Raw genomic sequence first — 20,963 nt, 5'->3', positions numbered from 1 at the left:
TTAAATCATAGTCTAGTTTTATCACGCATGGATATTTCTTCAGAGTTCTTTATTTTTGTCCATTTTGGTAAATTTTTCAAAGGAAATTGAGAAAATCAACTTTTTTATTTCCACTTTTAAGATATTGGGCTAGTTTTTCCCGTTATAAACTGTTTACCCCTTCTGAACTATCCCGCCCCGCCATCAACTTGATTCTTATAGACTTTCCCTTTATCCTTTCATTTCAAACATAGAATTTTTATCATTATATTTGGTCCTTGAAGAGCCTTTCTGGTAAATATACATGTCTTCCCACTACCCTGAAAAATTAATTTCCATCGTACTTTTTTTTTTAAAGTCTTATTTATTTTTTAATTCATTTTTATTTATTTATTTATTTATTTATTTATTTATTTATTTATTTACTTTTTGGCTGTGTTGGGTCTTCGTTTCTGTGCAAGGGCTTTCTCCAGTTGTGGCAAGCGGGGGCCACTCTTCATCGTGGTGCGCGGGCCTCTCACTATCATGGCCTCTCTTGTTGCGGAGCACAGACTCCAGACACGCAGGCTCAGTAGTTGTGGCTCACGGGCCTAGTTGCTCCGCGGCATGTGGGATCTTCCCAGACCAGGGCTCGAACCCGTGTCCCCTGCATCGGCAGGCAGATTCTCAACCACTGCGCCACCAGGGAAGCCCCTCCATTGTGCTTTATACCATGAATTTTCTTCAGTATATTTTCTATAATGTATTTTCTTGCAACTATATTTTCTTCTTTTCCAATATCTCTTTACTAAATACTTTTGATCATATATTTTCTCCCCTTCATGTATTTTTATCTATCTCATTGTTTTCAAATGCCTTCTAATTTTCTTTCAATATTTGGAGGATGACAAAATTGTCCTCTGTATCATGGAAGATTTTATGTTCTTTACTGACTTCAGTAGGAATTTTAAGCATGTTATTTGCTTTTCATTTCTTTTTTTCTGCTTGAATTTTATTATGGTCATTAAGTGGAAGATTTTAAAACTTTTCTTCAGTTTACCATAATAAAGTTTTCTCTTAAAAATTATGTATTTTCTCTACCTATGGAGGGTAATCTAGCTCCCCTTATGTTCTAGCATTTGGAGGCTCCTGGTAACAACTGCACAAAATGAAGCCTGTGAATAAATAGCTGAGTGGATCCCTCCTAGGTCTCCTCCCTGCCTGGCTGGATGCCAGTAGGATCTCTGATCTTGCACTGAGGAGAGAATTGATCCCTGAGCACACTGGTTAATCGTGAGGTCTCCAGAACGTGGCTACCTGGGTTAAACCCCTGGTTGTGCCACCATTAGCTGTGTTTGATGAGTTTGCCTCTTTCTGCCTCAATTTCCTCATCTGTAAAATGGGGAGAATAATATCCCAAAGGTTTATTGGGAGGATTAAACTAATTTTTATAAAACACTTAGAACTACCTGGAACATAGAAAAGCATCATTAAATATAGTTAGTATTTTTTTCTTTCCAGTATATCCTATATTCAAAGGACTTCCAATCTCTCTTTGTTTCAGCCATAATGAACAATATGAAATTCTCTAAAATTTCATGAGATTTTCTATCTACTTGCCTTTGGGTTTTGTTGCTGTTGGGCTTATTGTTTGTTTGTTGACTTGGGACTTTTTTGGACTTTACGTATAAAAGGTTGATAAAGATTGAGTTACTCATACTTTCGATTTCTTGGCAAATGGAATGATTGGTTCCAACAAAGCTCCTGTCTTGTTTTGGTTTTTTATTTTCTGGAGTTTCATACTCCACCTCCACTCCCATTCCCACTACCACTGGTCACCTTTTATTCTTTTTAATTGAATGAAAGATTCTTTAAATTCCATAGTGCTTTACAATTTTTAAAAGTTTCACACACATGATTTCATATAATCCCATGACAACCATTTTTTCCCCTACCTACCCCTATATTGCCCCTGCCCCCTTCCCTCTCCCCACTGGTAACCACTAATTTGTTCTTTGTGAGTCTTCTTCTTTTTTGTTTTATTCACTAGTTTGTTGTATTTTTTAGATTCCACATATTAGTGATATCATTCAGTATTTGTCTTTCTCTGTCTGACTCATTTCACTTAGCATAATGCCCTCCAAGTCCTTCCATGTTGCTGCAAATGGCAAAATTTCATTTGTTTTATAGCTGAGTGGTATTCCATTGTATATGTACCACTCTTCTTTATCCATTCATCTGTTGATGGACATTTAGGTTGCTTCCATGTCCTGGCTATTATAAACAGTGCTGCAGTGAACACTGGGGTGCATGTATCTTTCCGAATTAGTGTTTTTGTGGGGTTTTTTGGACATATACCCAGGAGTGGAATTGCTGGGTCCTATGGTAGTTCTGTTTTTAGTTTTGTGAGAAGCCTTCATATGGCTTTCCACAGCGGCTGAACCAATTTACATTCCCACCAACAGTGCACGAGGGCTCCCTTTTCTCCACACCCTCTCCAACATTTGCTATTTGTGTTCTTTTTGACAATAGCCATTCTGACAGGTGTGAGGTGATGTCTCACTGTGGTTTTGATTTGCATTTCCCTGATGATTAGCGATGTTGAGCATCTTTTCATGTGCCTGTTGGCCATCTACATTTCCTTTTTGGAAAAACGTCTGTTCAGTTCTTCTGCCTGTGTTTTCATCTGGTTGTTTACTTTTTTGGTGTTGGGTTGTAGGAGCTGTTTATATATGTTGGATAGACATGGGTCACCGTTTCATTTTACCTGGTGGAAATCCTTTAGTTCCTGGATGTCCTTGAAAACTGTGTATTGCATGCAGTATTGATTAATATAAATGATATTGTGGTATCACTCTCAACCTACTTTTATTTTTTTTTTAAATTGGCACTGTTTTAAGATCTCTTCATGTTGATGGGTGGGTACCAATCTGTTGCTTCTGAATCCTACCCAGTACTCTATGGACTGTATCCATTAAAATTTGTTTGACGACACAGTGCCACAGTACTCTACGTTATGAAGAACATCCTGGTACAGGGCCCCTCATGGACACGTGTGGGAGTTTCCTTGGCATACATACCCCGGAGCAGAACTGATTGACGGCAAGATATTGCCAAGTAGTAATGAGCTGGTGATGAATCACCAAAAGGGCTGTGTCGTCAACCCCACTGGCAGTACATGAGGTTCCTTTATCCCCGTTAGAAAATTGAATACCCGGCTCTGTTAAATTCTCTGATTTTCTCAGTCTGATGAGGAACCAATATAAAGTACATGTATCTCATAATTATTTTAATTTTTATTTCTTTTGGTACCGAGCTCGAACATCCCTTCATGTGTTTTTCAGCTCTTTGGCTCCCTTCTTTGCTACCCACGCAATTGGAAACAGCTGTTGTGATGCTTCTTTTTGGTTGGATTGCACAGTGTTTTCCATTTCGGACCTTCACATTTACTACCTTTACTTTCTCCTTTTAAAATAAACAGGTCGGAATGAGAAAGAGGAACATCAGTGTAGGTCAGCAAATGTGGGCGCTTCTCTGCAAGAATTTTCTTAAAAAATGGAGGATGAGACGAGAGACCTTGTTGGTATGGTTTGGAGTCTATGTCTCATATTTAGAAGAGGAAAGAGTAATTTCTTGGGAAGCACAAACACTTTATCTTCATCCTTTAATGTTTCACAGATTTTCTATTTCTAACTAGCTGGTTGGATTTTTTTTTTCAAATTCTGGGCTTTGCTATTACTACAAATAAGATTACTTTAAAATATATCATTATGACATGTCTTACTGGAGGCAAAGATGCTGGGAGACCCCTAAGAAGCCAGCTGTAGCCTACACGCCTGCTTTCCCCTGACCCGTGACCCACTGCTCCCTGTGCCCTAGCACAATTCTGGTTTTCAGGTAGCTTTGGGGCACTTGGGTGCAAGGAACAGAATCATTTATTATAAACCATGGCAACGTAGCCTAAGCAGCAGGAGCTGTGGTTACAAGTGGTGGACATGCATGATAAAAAATATATTTGACAGAGACACACAGGACAAGGCAAAACATGGTTCTCAGCCTACAGAGAAAAATTTGTAACCGTGTCTGATGTGGAAATGAACTTACTGGGGAGAAAAAGGCACGGGAAGGTTTAAACCTGAAGCGTTCCTGGTTCGAGCCAGATACCAGCAAGAGTCTGAATGCCCTTGAACCAAAACAGTGCCGTTCATAGAAAAAGGACCCAGATTAAGACAATGAATTACACGGACACATTTGATCTCCTTTTCTCTAGCATCTTCCAATAATGTCTATATAACGACCCACGGATGAGTACATACACAGCTTGTTGCCACCACCAGGAACTCAAGAAGGGTCCCACTCACAAGCCAAAGCCTCAAGGGATCGTTTCGAAGACAATGTCACCGTCTTAGCTGAAACAAGAGAAGTCAAATCTGGCAACTGTAAAAGGCTTTATGGTAAAGATATTGGGGAACTCACAGAAATGCTGGAAAAGCTAAAGACCTGGTCTCAGAAAGTGGTCAGGAACCAGAAAGAGCTTGGCAATAGCAAAATGCAGCTGTCACGCCTCAGAAACAACCTGGGTCGGGCTCACCGGACCAGCACCACTGCTGCAAGATTGTTGATGCCAACAGCCATGGTCCCAGGTCACTGCCCCATGAAGACTAGCTCTGTCATCTCTTCATCTTTACCCCACTTATCCTGGGTTCAAAGACTCAAGCCGGGGCACCCTGCTGGTGGGCCGAGAGGGATGATGGGTCCATCTGGCTTCCGTAGTGAGCAGCCAAGCTCTGCCTCCGCCCAGCCTCAATCTTTATCAGTTGCTTAATTCGGTGTTCGAAAGAGTTGTACTCAGTTTAAGGAAGGTTGCGTGAGGATCAGAAAAACGGCTTGACTGATGCAAGTAATGCTTCAGCGAATGGAAGAGACTGATTCATCCTGGAAAGAACACGCACCCTTAAAAGACAAAGCTTCACAGGAGAGAACATCTGGAAAATCAGCAGCTGTGAAAGTATGAAAGGAGAAAGATCACTCAATGACACCCAGAAAAAAAATCAGATTTATCACAGGAGTTTCTTGCTCTAGTCTTTTTTGTGGTTTTGTTGTTGTTTGATTTTTTTTCCTGTCACTGCTCCAGGACGTCTACACTCTTCTTGATGCTAACCAATCGATATCTGTCTTAAATTTAAATCTTTTACATATTTAGACTCCATGTGAGGTTGCTTCCATATCCAAATAAAATACCCTGGATCAAAATAAATTTACTAAACATAGACTCTTGATCTCAGAAACCTTTCTACTTTAATGATGGAGAGAAGGGTTACAAAATCATGGCAGTGGTTGACTCCTTAGGTTAACTGATAGTTCCCAGCACGTGGACCCAGGGACCTCAGTCAGTAGTTGGTTTTATCTACTTTGTTGTAGCTGTAAACCACTTTGCTGCTTGCTTGTGAAGCATCCCAGAGATTTCAAATAACTTCCTGTATGTCGACAAGATTGATGACCAGTTCGTTCTGGTCCTGAGCCAACATTCATGATACAGTGATAAGAGCTGAGACCCTCCAGAATCACCAAAAATTTTATTGGATTCCAACGTCCTATTTAAGCTGTACCCTGGGGCTTTTCCCTCTTCTTTTGTCAAGTCCAAACTTGCAGTGTCTGTACGTTTTTGAGTCAACTATGGCGCATTTTCTTCAACAAGGGAGCTTCTACAATTTGGGTAGTTTCCCAAGTGCAGCTATTCAAGGTCAAGAGGGGAATTCAAAATTTCACAAACTTTGGATAAATATTAGAGACCGATGAAAGAAAATCTTCACAGTACTGTTTGCTTTAAACTTACTGGGAAGCTCAGTAGTCACGTCGTTAAGGACTGAGTATGACTTATTCTGTGCCTTTTCCAAGTCAGAAGAGTAGGCTCAGAGCTGAACCTATTTATCTTTGATAAATGCTGGAAGGAAAACAAACCCTTTGGGCCCTTACATAAATCATCTTTTTAAAAATCAATGAAAATCAAGTGCACTTTATCTTTTTGCTTGTTCTTGAGACTTTGGTGAGAGTAAGTCCAGTTTTCACCACCCCATCCCATGATGACTTGAAGAACTTCTTCCACACACTCAAGGTTTTGCTTCAACAGGATAATGGAGCCTCTCACTACTGTCATTGGTTACCCCAATGTCCAGTGAAGACTTTATGGAGAGTGACATGCCCATTCTTTCTCAAATATACTAGAAAGTGCTGAGTCTTGCGTGAATGAGAAGCAGAGAACGGGAGGAGGCTGCTGCTTGGTTTCTTTGTTACTTGTTATCTCAATCTTAAATGGAAGATTTCTGTTTCAAAATAAATATATCCTTGCCTCCCACTCCAAATCCTTAGAGATTGTGAAAAAGATGAGAAAAACAAATATATAATGAGTATAAAAAAATGAGAGAAATAGACCCTTGGTGGACCAGAAACTGTAAAGAATTTCTAAAAAAAAAACAAAAAAATGAAAAAAACTGAAAGCTACCAAGAGTACATTGAAAAAGCAAAATTACCCCAGAATGAAGATCATAGCAGATCATAAGGAAAAGTGGGAGCTCCACACTTAACAGGGGTGGATACCAGGAATAACGGGGGCCCAAGGCCAAATGACAGATGATTTTTTACAAAGGTTGACCCTACATAACACCTTCCATGGGCCAGTAGCGTTCACCCAACAAGGCTGGGAAAGGTTACAGAAAAGAGGGCAATGGGTGATAAAACAAGAAAGAGGTGAAAAGTTGTATTGGCACCAAAACTGCGTTTCTGATAAACTAGTCCTGAATCCATCATCCTGAGAGCTTTGCACTTCATTTGATATTTACTTAAATGAAGCCACATCTGTTCTCCACAGTCATGGGTTGTTTATGCTACATTAGTGATAAATTCTTCCTCACTGAAGTCATTAAACTTTGTCATTAATTTTTCTCTCCCCAGCCTGATTCTCTTTCCTTTTAGCTGAATCAGGTCTGATTTATCAAGGGTTGTTTGATTCATCAGGGATGTTCCAGCTTTGATTTCCCTGAAGAAGCTCACAATACATCACTTCCTGACCTGGGCATGTTGACCTGGCATGGTACCATTTTGCCTGCTAACATCTCTGGCCCTGGCATCCCCAGGGGCTCACATTCTTGGCCATGTGTCTGCCACTGCCTTCTACTCCAAAAGTGTGAATTTCCATGGAATTAATTCCCTGTTATTGGAATTTTTTATGCCTAACAGGCTCAAGTAATACAAGGACACAGATAGAAACATGGTGTCTATTGGGATAAACAGATAGGAGAGAAATGAGCTAGGAAGACTCAGTGGTGTGATATTTCCTGTCAACTGTGGCAATGGGTATGATTTGAAAGATGTTTGTACTAAAACAAAATCTCTTATTCAGACATAGTATTTTTGTTTTGTTTTGTTTTACTTTTTGTGTTTGTTTGTTTTAAATTTAATTTATTTTATTTTTTAAGTTTTTAAATTTTTTTTTTTATTGAATGAAAGAGTCTTTAAATTCTATAGTGCTTTACAATTTTCAAGAGAGAAAATATTTTTAAGCACATGATATTGGCGAAATATATAAAAATATAATATTCAGTGTGTTAATATTATAGAAATACAGCTGTACAGCAGAAACTAACATAACTTTGTAAAGCAACTATACTCCAATAAAAATTAATTTAAAAATGTTCCCTTCACTATTGATGCATAAAATAGGAAAAAAAAAAGAAGTGCCTGTATTTCTATAATATTAACAGACATAGTATTTTGATCAAATGCAGTCATTTTCGTTAGTATGTCAATTGTGACATTGAACAAATAGGTTAGAATTAAAGCAGTCTAGAGCTCCTAAGAAATATACTCTCTACTACTATGTAATTAGACAAAGAATAATTTAAAAGCTGGTTTTCTTGAGGACATGAGCAACGATCCTGATCAAAGGGGAATTGATTTGTGATTAAGCATTGTATTAGCTTCATCAAGAATTTGGGCCCTTCACTTATTTTGAAATAATCTGGGTTCTGGAATATTAAGTGACCATATTACATAATCAAATGTTAGACCAGTTCTTTAGGTTTTAGTGATTTGCCTTAGGCCGTGTTAGTGTGTGGTTTATAGAAGAACTTTGTTTTTAGTAAAATGTAAATTATATATTAAAATATCCAGTGCCATTATTTAGTTAAGTATTTAAAACCCATCAAAGATTTCTGGGTCTCTCCCTAAGAGTGTTACCATCATTTTATCTTTCAGATGATGAAGAGTAAAAGATCTTTTTCTTTACAATGGCAAAGAGTTTAATTTTTCATAACTTTATCAAATAGTTATAGTTATTTGAAAATATTTACCAATTTTAACAGTCCAATTGTATTTTCAGTAATTTTATTTCAGAATCCAAAGAAAGAATGGAGGCCAGGAAGATGGAGAATTAGCAATCATTGGAGTAAATGCCGAGGTCCCACACAAAGCCTTGACTTTCAGGAGGTTCATCATAAATCTGGGGGTGAGAAACCACATCACACAAGCAGTACCAGTCTTTATACAACATATAAGTATCAACTATGCCTATTTTTGCAAAATCACAGCACAATTTTAAAAGACTCTCTCTAACACATCAGGGCATTTTTACAAGTTTCTTATTCCACGAAATCTTCTATTCTCTATGCTTACATGTACATCTACCATTATTTCTACTTCTGCCATGTTTCAACCACTTCTTTCATTAATTCAATTAATCTTTATTGGGTCACTAACATCTGCTAAATTCTGGCGATGTAAAGATGAATAAAATATGCTCTCTACCCTCAAGAAACTCAGCTGAGTGGGAGAGAGAGACAAATTAGATGACTCCAATAAAATGTAATAGACGTGATAATTAATGTGTGTCTAGTGTGTTGTGAAAGCAAAGAAGAAAGGGCTAATAGTTCTTCTTGGGAGCCTTTCCTCTCCCCCTCCCCCATCTCTCTCCTAACTGGCTGTACAATCGAAAGAGAGTGTGAATCTTATTACACGCTATCTTATTGAATACAGTCTCATAATACTCAACCCAAATTAAAAGAAAAAGTGAATTTAGAGGTTATTTTTTACTTATACAAATATCTTTGAGAACTAATAGCCTAGGATTTTTTTAAAAATCACCAAAGCATTTGGGGCAAATAAGTTAAATAATTTTACTACCAGATGTGATTATACTTAAGTTTTATCTGTAGTTTTTGCCTAAAAAAAAATTACCTACCAGCTCCCATAAAGTATAGTTACTTCAATTATTATAAAATAGTAAATTCCAATTTTGTTAACTCATTCTTTCTTATTAACTTATTCTTTCTCCTGTGTATCTCTAAGCTAACACCACCTGATATTTTTTGCACAGAACATACCTACCACTCACAATTAATATTCTCTGTTAAAATGTGAATCCAGTTACATTTGAGCTTTGGGGTATGATGAAGTACTTGCTTAGAGAAGATCACAAGAGTCTGTGGTTGTCTTATTGGATTCAGAAATCTAACTAGGGTTAAATATTGCCTCCATCTTGCAAGAAATAAATGAACAACTTGGCCTCTGACACTCGACTAAATTGCTATGCAACCAAGAGGAGCCTCGTTTTGGCTTGGAGTCCTAAATCTCTGAACTGCTTGGGAAGGCAGAGGCTAGCAGCTGCTTTGATTCACAATGCTTGAATCGAAAAACGTTTTGTTGGTCTGTCTTTTGGTGTGGGAATTTAGTGCCGTGGTCACCCTGGGCAGATTAAACACTTGTGATGTTTCCCATTAAGCTGTTGACTTCCTGCAACTGTTGAAAAAATCTCACATTAACACTGGCTCGAATCATCAGAGGTCGGGCCCCCCTCTTAGTAGTTTGTGTCTCAGTGCTACATGGAAGTGATAAGTAAATCCACACCTCCAGCCAGTTTGGCCACTTGAAAGTTTGCAAATCCAAATTCATGTCATTCCAATTAAACAAGGCAGTTGAAAAAAATGATCATCCCATTTTGCTTCAAAATTAACTTTAAGAAAGTTTTGCTTGGAGAACGGGAAAGTATGGCCTCTGTGTTCTACCATCGGGAATGTGAGAATAAAATGTAAAGGTACTGAAGGGAGTAATGCAGTTACATCCGTAGTGATGCCTAAAGGTCATGTGACCAAGGCTTGTTGGAGCATCTGTAAAAATAAAACAAAATCCCCTAAGGAAAAGTAAAATAAGAGGAATTCCCTACGGAAAGAACGTAGAAAATGGAGCCAGTGCGGCTCCAAAATAAAATGGAGCCGGGCAGTCATGACAGATCTGGGGTTTCGTCACATACTCTGTGTTCTTAGCAAAGCCACGAACAGACAACTATAAGGACTTCTAATTCTGCTAAGAATCCTACCTGGAAAAGCCCCTAAAGAGAAGCTCCGATGACAGCCAATCATCGAAAACTTGAGGTCAAGCTGCCGGGACTTGTGGTCAGGCTGAGAGGGTCATTCTGTCCCCTTTTCAAGTCTCCCAACTGTGACTTCTGTGGTTTTGCTTTTAAAAATCCCTTCCCTCCTTCCCCTCCCCAACCCCAGTTTGCAAACCTTGCAAACAATAAAGCTCTCCTCTTGCTTTAAGACAACATTGACTCTTTTCTGGGATTTATTTTTAATTTAGGACGACACAGCCCTTAAGGAAAAGCATTTATCATTTGCTGTTAGTCTTTGTTCTAAAATGCATGTGACCAACATTCCTGGGATCAGTATCCTCTGAATTTACCATCAAATACCTACCTTTGCCAGTTAAATGTTCTTCCAAACGTGGCAATTATGAATTTTTGTCAGTAATAAACCTCATTCATTGACACCTTAAGCTTGTGCCACTTAACTATAACCCCACTGAGGTCCTGGATGGGGCTTGTTCATCTGTGTGTCTCAAGCGATTGTTGATGAAGATTAAATACTGTTGAAGACACTTGATGGAGCAGACAACACAGTCAAAATCGTGTTGAAGGATGGACACTGAAAACGTGGAGGTAAAAGAAAGAACGCAGAAAGCTGATCCAAAAGAGTCCTGACCATGATCTTATACAAGATCGATTCTCATCCAACCACACTGTCGCCCCAGCCAGGGCAGATCTCTGGTCTCCATCCTCATCCCTCAGGTCCTCACCCCAGATCAGACTCCAGCTCTGACTGCCCTTCTCTTATGCACAACAAGCCTCTTTGGACTTCTTAGCTCAGTAAGCCAAAGAGGTATTTTCAAAGTCCTTCTTTATGTAAAGCTCAAAGTGTGTCTTCCAAATGGTTGTCGTCAAAGAATGGAGGAAAGAGGGCATCTATCTTAGGGGAAATTTTGAGACCATATCATTGCCATAGTTATTAATTAGTTATCTTTAGAAGGTTGTTCTAGGGCCAGAATTGCTTTTTTTTTTTCAGAATGGTACAACTAAGAACTGGACTTCATTCATCCAAGAAATAGATTCAGTGATGTAATGGAATCCTGAATTGTTTCTTTTCTTTTTTTTTAATAAATTTATTTATTATTATTATTATTTGGCTGCATTGGGTCTTCGTTGCTGCACGCGGGCTTTCTCTAGTTGCGGCAAGCAGCGGCTACACTTCATTGTGGTGCGCGGGCTTCTCATTGCGGTGGCTTCTCTCGTTGCGGAGCATGGGCTCTAGGTGCGCAGGCTTCAGTAGTTGTGGCACGTGGGCTCAGTAGTTGTGGCACGTGGGCTCAGTAGTTGTGGCTTGTGGGCTCTAGAGCGCAGGCTCAGTAGTTGTGGCACACGGGCTTAGCTGCTCCACGGCATGTGGGATCTTCCCAGACCAGGGCTCGAACCCGTGTCCCCTGCATTGGCAGGAGGATTCTTAACCACTGCGCCTCCAGGGAAGCCCTGAATTGTTTCTTAAAGACCATTTTTTTCTCTCCCTACCTGGATTAAAACCTCATTAGCATAAGAATCGTGTTTTGGGCTTTGTTATAGACTCAGAGAAAATCGTCCTTAATATTCCTGCAGAATGACAACCAGCTCTTGTGCTCTTTGGCTTCTCCTTCTCTAGTTTATCTTTGTCTTTTCCCCGCCCGATTGTACATTTTCCTCAAAGTCGAGCTCTAATGTCTAACTACCTAGCAAAAATCTTTGTCAGTTCTGCCTGCCTCGTGATGGAATTCTCTTCCTAATATTCTCACCGATGGCACACTTGATGGTGTGTTGTTCTGCCCTCTTCCTTGATTTACACTAAGTATCTATGATTTGTCTTCTTGATAAAATTGTGAGGAAATTAAGGGAAAGAACTGGGTTTTCTAGGTCCACTGTGTTCTTATTCAGTGCTTGGCAAGGGCTCAGGAAGCTTGGGGTGGTGGGGAGACCATGGTCTTGATGTGAGGTCAACCTGGTTTTTAATCCTGGCTGGGCTAATTAGTAGTTGTATGATCTTGGTTACATTACTAGTCTTCTCTGAATGTTGATTTACTCTTTTGGAAAAATCTATCAATCAGTCAATCCATGTCTGAAATCTGCACAGTGGGAATTTGAACACTTCGTGAGCTGTGACCTGTTTGACCGTGAAGTTTAGGTTCTATTAGACCGTGTTTAGCCCATTTCAAACACTGCACACAGCGACACATGGCTTTCTGCTTCTACAGGCGCTGTGTGTAAAGAATGCCAGGATTCCCAAGGGCTCCTACTGCAGATTTGAGCCCCATGGCAACCCTTCAGGGGAGGAGGATGTAGAAGGTAACTAAGGCTTGGCAAGATGGGGGGATTTGCTCAGGATCACAAAGCTAAAAAAAAGCCAGTCTCAGGTTGTCTGGGATCCAGATTCCCCGGATTTCAAGATGCAAGAGGAGGGATGGGGAATTAGCGTTTAATGGGTGCAGAATTTCAGTTTTGCAAGATGAAAAGAGTCGTGGGAATGGATGGTGGTGATGGTTGCACAATAGGAATGAGCTTAATGTCACTGAACTGTGCACTTAAAAATGGTTGCAATGGCAAATTTTATGTTACATGTATTTTACCATGATTTTTAAAAATGTTTTAACAGGTATGTAAAACGTCTGGAACACGTGTAGTCTGTGCTCAGTCTGTGACAGCTATTTGCCACCTCTTTCCCCTCATTTTGATACTCATTCTCCTGAACTTCCCGTAGAGCTGAGATTCTGTGAGACCCAACTTTAGTGAAGGAACATTTCATTTTATAAAATTATTGAATTTAAATTCTCTACCTAAAAAGATATTTTTCTTCACTTCTAAAACCTTGAGGGAGTACTAAGAAAGCTGAAATGATGCAACAGGCTGTACCAGGCTAGTAGCCTTGTTCCCAGGATCTAGCTCATTAAACCACCTTTCACAAGGAGTCAGGCAGCCTCTGCGTTTGAATTCGGAATTCAACACAGCTAGAACACTTTCTTTAGTTTCTCGTACTACAGGAAATAGGATCCTTACTCCTACCAATTGATGTGTAAAATATCTTATATTTTATTAAGAGCGTCTGTGTATTACTTGATTACCCACATCACCTAATAAGCAATTCTCCTTTAGCAATGAGTAAACTGAGGCTTGGCTTAACAAGTTTTCATTAAAGTTTTCCCTACAGTCAAAAGCTAAGTGACAGAGCCACACTTGTATATAGCTGAATTTCAAATCCCTATATGTTTCCTGGGATTCACAGATGTTGCACAGATGTTGCAATCTGTAAACCATGAACTCTGCCCTAGCAAATATGAAGATAAACAGTATTCTCTCTGCCAACGACATAGTTTTACTGTTACAAATCCTAAGGAACATCAAGAACAACTGAAGTTGTGATTTTTAAGGAAAAAAAAACCCAGCTCAATACAAAATGTCAAGTTTCAAAATAATGCCACTTGGCACATCTATACCACCGTTTAAGAGCAGTTAACAGAATTAATATAGTGTGATTTTTAAAAGATATTTACTGTCTATGTTACCTCCAATTGCATGTGTTATAAAAGGTAGTGCTATGGTCTGAATTGTGCCCCCCCCCCAAATTCTTATGTGAAAGCTCTAACCCCCAATGTGATATGTTTGGGGACAAGGCTTTTAGGAGGTAATTAAGGTTAAATGAGTTCATAAGGGTGGGGTCCTAGTCAGATAGGACAGGTGGCCTATAATAGGGAAGAGCAAATCTGACTCCATGTTGGATCTGTTTCTTTTACTTCCACCTTTGTGCTCTGTGCCTGTGCTTAGTCATGCTGACTGCACCTTCTGTAAAAGAATGTTGCCTAGAGCCTGAAATATACAGAAGAGCCCATTCTCAAGGCTCTGACCTTTAAAAGGTATAACACTCTTCCATTCATATAAAGAGTTGCAGAACAGAGAATAACATTTGTCTTTTTGGAGTGACCTGACCTACGGGGACAGCTGCAAGAACAAAGGATTCTGACACCAAGAAGTCTGCAACAACCAACCATGCCCCCGCCCCTTTTAGTATAAAAGCAGCCTGAATTCTAACTCGGGGAAGAGGGTTCTTTGGGACACTAGCCCACCAGCTTCTCGGTCTGCTGGCTTGCCGAATAAAGTTGCTGTTCCTTGCCCCAACAACTCATCTCCAGATTTGTTGGCCTGTCGTGCGGTGAGCAGAACGTGTTTGGACTCGGTAACAGCTAGAGCCCAACCAGGCTGGTACCCTGAACTCAGGCCTCAGGCTCTAGAACTCCAGAATGAATTCAGCTGAAGAATGGTGAGTCAAGTGAAGGAACGCTCTCACAAAGCCCCAAAAAAGAATAAACAGATAAAAGTAAATAAAATGAAACTTGGGAGATTTGTAAGATGAAAAATGTCAAAATAATATAATTGGGTCCTCAAAAGAAGGAAAAAAATAAATGGGATGAGATATTTGAAGAAATACTAGCTGAAATTTTCTAGAATTAAGGAAAGGTGAAAGATTCAAATTAAAGTGCATAAAGCATTAAACAGCAGAGAGATGAAAAATGAACTCACATTTAAACACATTGTCATGAAATTTCAGAACATCAAACACAAAAAGAAAATTTTAAAGCTTCATGAGAAGAAAAGCAGATCCAACACAAGAGTATAAAGACCCTATTGTCAAGGATCTTTTCAATAGGAATATTGGACATGAAATAAGAATGGGGTGATATTTTCATCGTGTTGAACATTAAGAACTCAGAAGCTAGAATTTTATACCAGCTAAACTATAACTTAAATGTGACACTGAAATAAAGATATTCTTGGTCATCCAAGAAAGTCTACCAGCAAACGGTTTCTTGAATCATTCTTGGACAAAGGATTAGACCAGAAGAGAAAAATAATACAGGATGAAGCAAAAGATATCATAAGTAAGAAAAAAACAGTAAATTCATGTGATTTTTTTAAATTTAAATAAGCAGTAACACCCTCACCCCAACAAGTTTATTCATAACATTGCAGAACTAAAGTCAGAGTGCCAATGAGGCAGGAGGGGGAGGAGGAGGAGACCAGACACAAGAAGGGGTAGGTGAAGATGCTTATCATCTTTAGCAGAGAACATAGAAATGACAAGCTTAATTGGTAGTAAAAAATAAATATACGTTTGAGTCATATTGAGTTACTGCTAATTTGTTAGCAAACAAAAGAGAATGAAACCCTGGATTAAGTAAATAAAACCTTGGAAAAATCATCTAAAATACCAAAATTGACACACATAAGAATCAATAAAACAAATTGGATAGAACAATAATAATTAATGATATTGAAATAATAATTGAATCTTTCACACCCCCAAGTCCCCAGATCCAGATAGTTTTAGAGATAAATCATATTATATTTATAAGATGCAAATAAAGTTTATCCTTATTTTATGCATATCATGTTAAGATTCTTTATATACATATTTATATATAGTATGTATAAATTATATTTTATTCTTTGGACTTAGATACCCATCTTTTTTCCTAGTGACAATTTAGAATTGTATCTCTGTTACAAGATATATAATAATACTTGTGTAATTGTTTATAATATATTTGGTATAATTTATATGTAATTATATATTTATATTTGTATGTAAGTATATATTTATAGTATACAATTATAATTTATATATTATATAATAGCATATAAATATAAAGATGGAGTATATGTTTATACTTAATATAATTAATAATAAAATTATATATATTATATATCATTATATATATATAATTCTAAGTTAGAGGAAAAGAGAGATGGGACCTAAATTCAAAGAATAAAATAGAAGAAAGATCATGAAGGTCAGAACCTGGGCGATTGAAGATGAGATGAGGAGGGTAAACAGTTTGAAGGATGGAACAGGGCCTGTGGCTTGATGTAAAGGGGGCCTTTGTTATGTGATATGAGCTGTTATCTGGGTCATGTGCTTGCATGGGGGGGGTGTCAATTTCAGGTCCCCGCCAGCCACTCGGCCGAAAACATGGATGCTGAGGTAGCAATGCCACGGGGTGGCTTAGCTCAAATTTCGACAGAGGAGGGAAAGAGGGCAGAAAAGGGGAGAGAACTAAGCAAGGATTGTTCTCAGCTGGAGAACGGATGCAGCCTGCTTCCAGGAGGAGTTCTAGAGAATGAATTGCACCACCAGAGCTGGTGCCGTTTGAGACAAGTGTGCCGGTCTTTTGTACCCCGTGTCAGTTAGCCAGTGGTTGCTGGCCGTCCCAAGGGGTAGTGGAATGGCTTGCATTTGGCCAAAAATAGTTCTTGGGAGAGGAGAGTAGCTGTGAGCCAGAGGCAGACAAAACTCACCGTCGCTGGGAGATGAGAGCACGAGCTCATAGAAGGAGATCCGGGCAGGTACCAAGGCCGTCTATTACACAGTCTGTAAAAGTGGAGCCAGGATTCCAACCCAGGAGATTGGTCCCAGGGCCTCTGCTCTTTGAACAAAACACACATCCAACTTCATGTGACTGCAGAGGATGCAGCATGGTGATTTCTTGACTTTTAAAATGAAGAGATAACAGTATTATCTCTAAGCTCATTTTCAGTTCAAAACTAATTGATGATTTTCTATTTTGGACTAAAATACACTCACTTGCTTGAGCTTGAGAACCACTGTTCCCTCCAGATCCCACAGGAAGGTTCTGTTTTTCACTATAAGCAGATTCTGGCCATTCAGAAACTGTCTTTCATGTTTATCTGTTGTGCAAAACAATTTGGATCCCTGTACCCTCTTGTAAATATTCAAAAAGATATAAACTTCAAGATAAGTTATATCATCACCTAAAAATATTCCTTCTAATGGAACAATAATTATTGCCACCATTTTTTAAATTTTTTTTATTGAAGTATAGTTGATTTACAATGTTGTGCTAATTTCTGCTGTACAGCAAAGTGACTCAGTTACACACATATGTACATTGTTTTTAATATTCTTTCCCATTAGGGTTTATCCCAGGAGATTGGATGTAGTTCCCTGTGCTATACAGTAGGACCTTGGTGCTTCTTCATTCTAAATGTAGTAGTTTGCATCTACCGACCCCAAACTCCCAGTCCAACCCTCTCCCTCCCCCCCTCCCTTGGCAACTACAAGTCTGTTCTCTATGTCTGTGGGTCTGTTTCTGTTTCATAGGTAAGTTCATTTGTGTCATATTTTATTTTATTTATTTTTTATTATTTTTAAATTTTATTTATTTATTTTTATTTTTAGCCACGTCAGGTCTTAGTTGTGACACGTGGGCTCTTCACTGCAGCGCGCGGGCTTCTCTCTAGTTGTGACGTGCAGGCTCAGTAGGTGCGGCGTGCTGGCTTAGTTGCCCCACAGCATGTGGGATCTTAGTTCCCCGACCAGGGATCGGACCTGTGTCCCCTGCATTGGAAGGCAGATTCTCTATCACTGGACCACCAGGGAAGTCCCTGTGTCATATTTTAGATTCCACATATAAGTGATATCATATGGTATTTGTCTTTCTCTGAGTTACTTCACTTAGTATGATAATCTCTAGGTCCATTCATGTTGCTGCAAATGGCATTATTTCATTCTTGTTATGGCTGAGTAATATTCCATTGTATATATGTACCACACCTTCTTTATCCATTCCTCTGTTGATGGACATTTAGGTTGCTTCCATGTCTTGATTGCCATCATTTTTTAATTATTTCAGGCAATCAATTAAATAAGCATAATAAGTAAAGTATACCTTAGATGGTGATAAGTATGAAGAGAAAACAGGAGGCAGAGAAAGGGGGATTGAGAATGAAGAGCCAAGAGAGAGTGAATCGCCCTTTTAAATAGAGTGGTTAGAGCGCCAAGCGCGATCTGGGCCAAGACTGGAAGATGGTGAGGAAATTAATCGCAAGCAGGACTCTTCCAGGCAGGAGAAACAAGAGTGGGGGAAGGATGTCATCATGGGACCATGCCGGGCATACGCAAGGAACAAAAGACACAGCTGGGGGGCTGAAATGGACGGAGCAATGGAGAGAAGCAGGAGCCAAGGTCAGGGAAGATGCGGGAGGAGGGGCAGCTGTAAGGGCTTAGACTTGGACTTGGAGAGGGGAGGGGTGGAGAGTCACAGGAGAGTTTGAGCCCTTACTCAAGCTGGCACATGTTTTGAAAGGGACCCTCTCACTGTGGTGTGAGCAGTAAACTGTAAGTCTCAAGGGTGGAAAACTGAACTCCTTTGATATCCAAGCAAAAATCGTTCGAAACAGACAGTAACCAGAGACTCGGAAAATTGCCTGATATCGATGGGAGAGAAGAAAAGTATTCCCCGGCAAATTCTATCTTTATAGTCAACCTGTGGCAACATATGGACATGAACTGACCTCATCATCCTACTCTGACCTTCCCACCTTGAGCCAGATAAGCGCCCTTGAGAACTTCTTGCCTGTATGCCAGGGTCCAGGCAACTTATAAAATCTATAAAGTGTTCCTACATCCAGACAATCTCTCCAAGCTCTAGCCTTCCACTCTAGACTTCGGACTCTGTCTTTTATTTCTCAGCTGCATTTCCCTCTCATCCTTGTCCTTTGCGATCAATGACCGAGTTGGACTACGTGCCCCGCTTTCTCTTCTGGTTTCTTCATAAGATATCCTGTTCCCTTTGCTTTCAACACACATACTGTGAGCCTTCAGCAAATAACGCTTTGCTCCCTGGCAACAAACAAAGGTAGGTATTTGGGTGAAAGGGACGTGGATTTATTTGGAGAAGGAATAATAATGAGACTAAGATTCTCTTTTCCAATGTGCTGATGTCCAAGCAAAGCCAGAGGGATTCCTGGAGCACAGAAGGATATCTGAAGACTATAAACTGAGAGGGTGGGTTCCCAAAATTTGGGAACAACATATTACTTTTTAAAATTTTCTCCTGGGTCCTGGAAAAATGGTCGATGAGGCGGAGTGCCCTAAGAGATGAAACTCCATCATCAGAAATAACGTCAACGAAGAGCACCGTTAAGGCTAGGAATATGGAAATGTGGAAGAACGAAAACATTTTCCAATTTTCTATAGCAGCAACCCAAGTAAATGTGAAATTCTGTGTTCCTGTGTTTGGGACTTATCGTATTTTCAAGATATGGGTGCAAAATATGAATCCCATCTGAGTCAGAGCAAAAGAAATTTCTCTGTGTTACAGCTTCTAAACATGGCAGGATTTTAACTGAGTTCTTATACTGGCCAGTCTTGGTCCCTGATGGTAAGAAGTAATTAACCTTAATGCTAGGTATTGTTGCTAGAAAGTCAATTACCCCTACATGTAACATTAGTACAAGAAGTCTCAGGGCTGACAGCTTTATTTCACTTCCTGCCTCTTTAGCTAGTAGCTATTCTTCCCTAGTAAAGAGAGCATGAAAAAGAAGGTGCCTCTGACTCCATCCTGTTATTTACATCAACAAAAAACTTTCCTTTGAAACTTTCTTTAGAGCACGGTGAAATGTCTGCAACTTTCCCAGAAAGCACATGAGATTCTGTTGCCAATTTTTTCAAAACCGAAAACAATTTAACAAGAAAAATCCCTCAAACCATCATTAAGATGTCATTTAAGGTCATTAATAAAATGCTGTTCTTTTCCCAGCTTGCATTACATTTTGGAATTGATGGAATACCTTTCTGTATTTTTTCCTTGTATTTGCCAAGCTAAGTTTTCAAAGGGTGCCATCTTCTGGTTTGATTTTTTAAATATCCATGGACTTCCACTTTGGAATGCTTCTAGAAGCTTACTATGCATTGTCCCTGCACTAACAGAGAAATATTTGCTTTCTACTTCCCGCCACCTGGGTGGCATCAAATGTCTCAAATCTTCTGAGAATCTGACCCAAGCTTCTTGACAAGCACGGGCTGGAAATGCATTCCTACAGGATGAGCATTGCAAAAGTGTAATGCTTGCAGATTTGAAGGCGCTTTTAAGTGTCAACATTATGTCCTACAAATACATTTAGTCTCCACACCAGGGACAGTTTGCTGCCCTGTAGTGCTGTTCCCTGCCAAAAGGAACGAAAAGTCCACACACCATGTATTTTCCAGCTCTCATACATATTCAAAATGGCATCAACCCTGGAATCTGAAGCTTATTCCAACACAATATACTGTAATTTCTCTTATTTATTTGAGTCACTAAATAATTTATCATGTCAAATTTTCTCTTGCAGCTTTTTTTTATTGAAGTATAGTTGATTTACAATGTTGTGTTAATTTCTGCTGTACAGCAAAGTGATTCAGTTATACATATATTTATACATTCTTTTTTTAATATTTTTTTCCATTACGGTATATCATAGGATACTGAATATAGTTCTCTGTGCTCTACAGTAGGACCTTGTTGTTTATCCATTCCGTGTATAATAGCTTACATCTGCTAACACCAGCCTCCCACTCCATCTCTCCCCCAACCCCTCCTCCATATCACGTCAAGTTTTAAAGTCCTGTCTTACTCTTCTGAGGGCAACGTACACTTAAATCCATACAAGAGTGTGCCAGATCCACCATGACAAAATAGTTTTATGTCAGAGTAACCCGCCTGATGATAACCTTTACAAAACTTGAGGGAAATTACTCAAAAGCAGTGGAGAACAACCAAAGCATACAAAAACTGGATAGAATATAATCCTTAAAAAAAGG

General features: G+C 39.2%; 1 long non-coding RNA gene across 2 annotated transcripts in view; it reads right to left on the bottom strand.

Annotated features, from left to right (window-relative positions):
* Nucleotides 1-8,323: 8,323 nt before the first annotated feature.
* The window catches only part of LOC137754568 (uncharacterized), a 55,050-nt gene continuing 42,410 nt past the window's right edge, over nt 8,324-20,963 (bottom strand). For both annotated transcript variants that reach the window (XR_011071888.1, XR_011071889.1), the window contains 2 exons: nt 16,658-16,849; nt 8,324-8,455 (listed from right to left, as the gene is read on the bottom strand). This is a non-coding gene — a long non-coding RNA (uncharacterized lncRNA). The remainder of the gene's footprint in view (nt 8,456-16,657; nt 16,850-20,963) is intronic.

The sequence above is a fragment of the Eschrichtius robustus genome, chromosome 20 (assembly GCF_028021215.1).
Source record: "Eschrichtius robustus isolate mEscRob2 chromosome 20, mEscRob2.pri, whole genome shotgun sequence".
NCBI classification, from domain to species: Eukaryota; Metazoa; Chordata; class Mammalia; order Artiodactyla; family Eschrichtiidae; genus Eschrichtius; species Eschrichtius robustus.
Note: the sequence above shows the minus strand (reverse complement) of the source record. Positions and strands in the feature narration are given on the sequence as shown.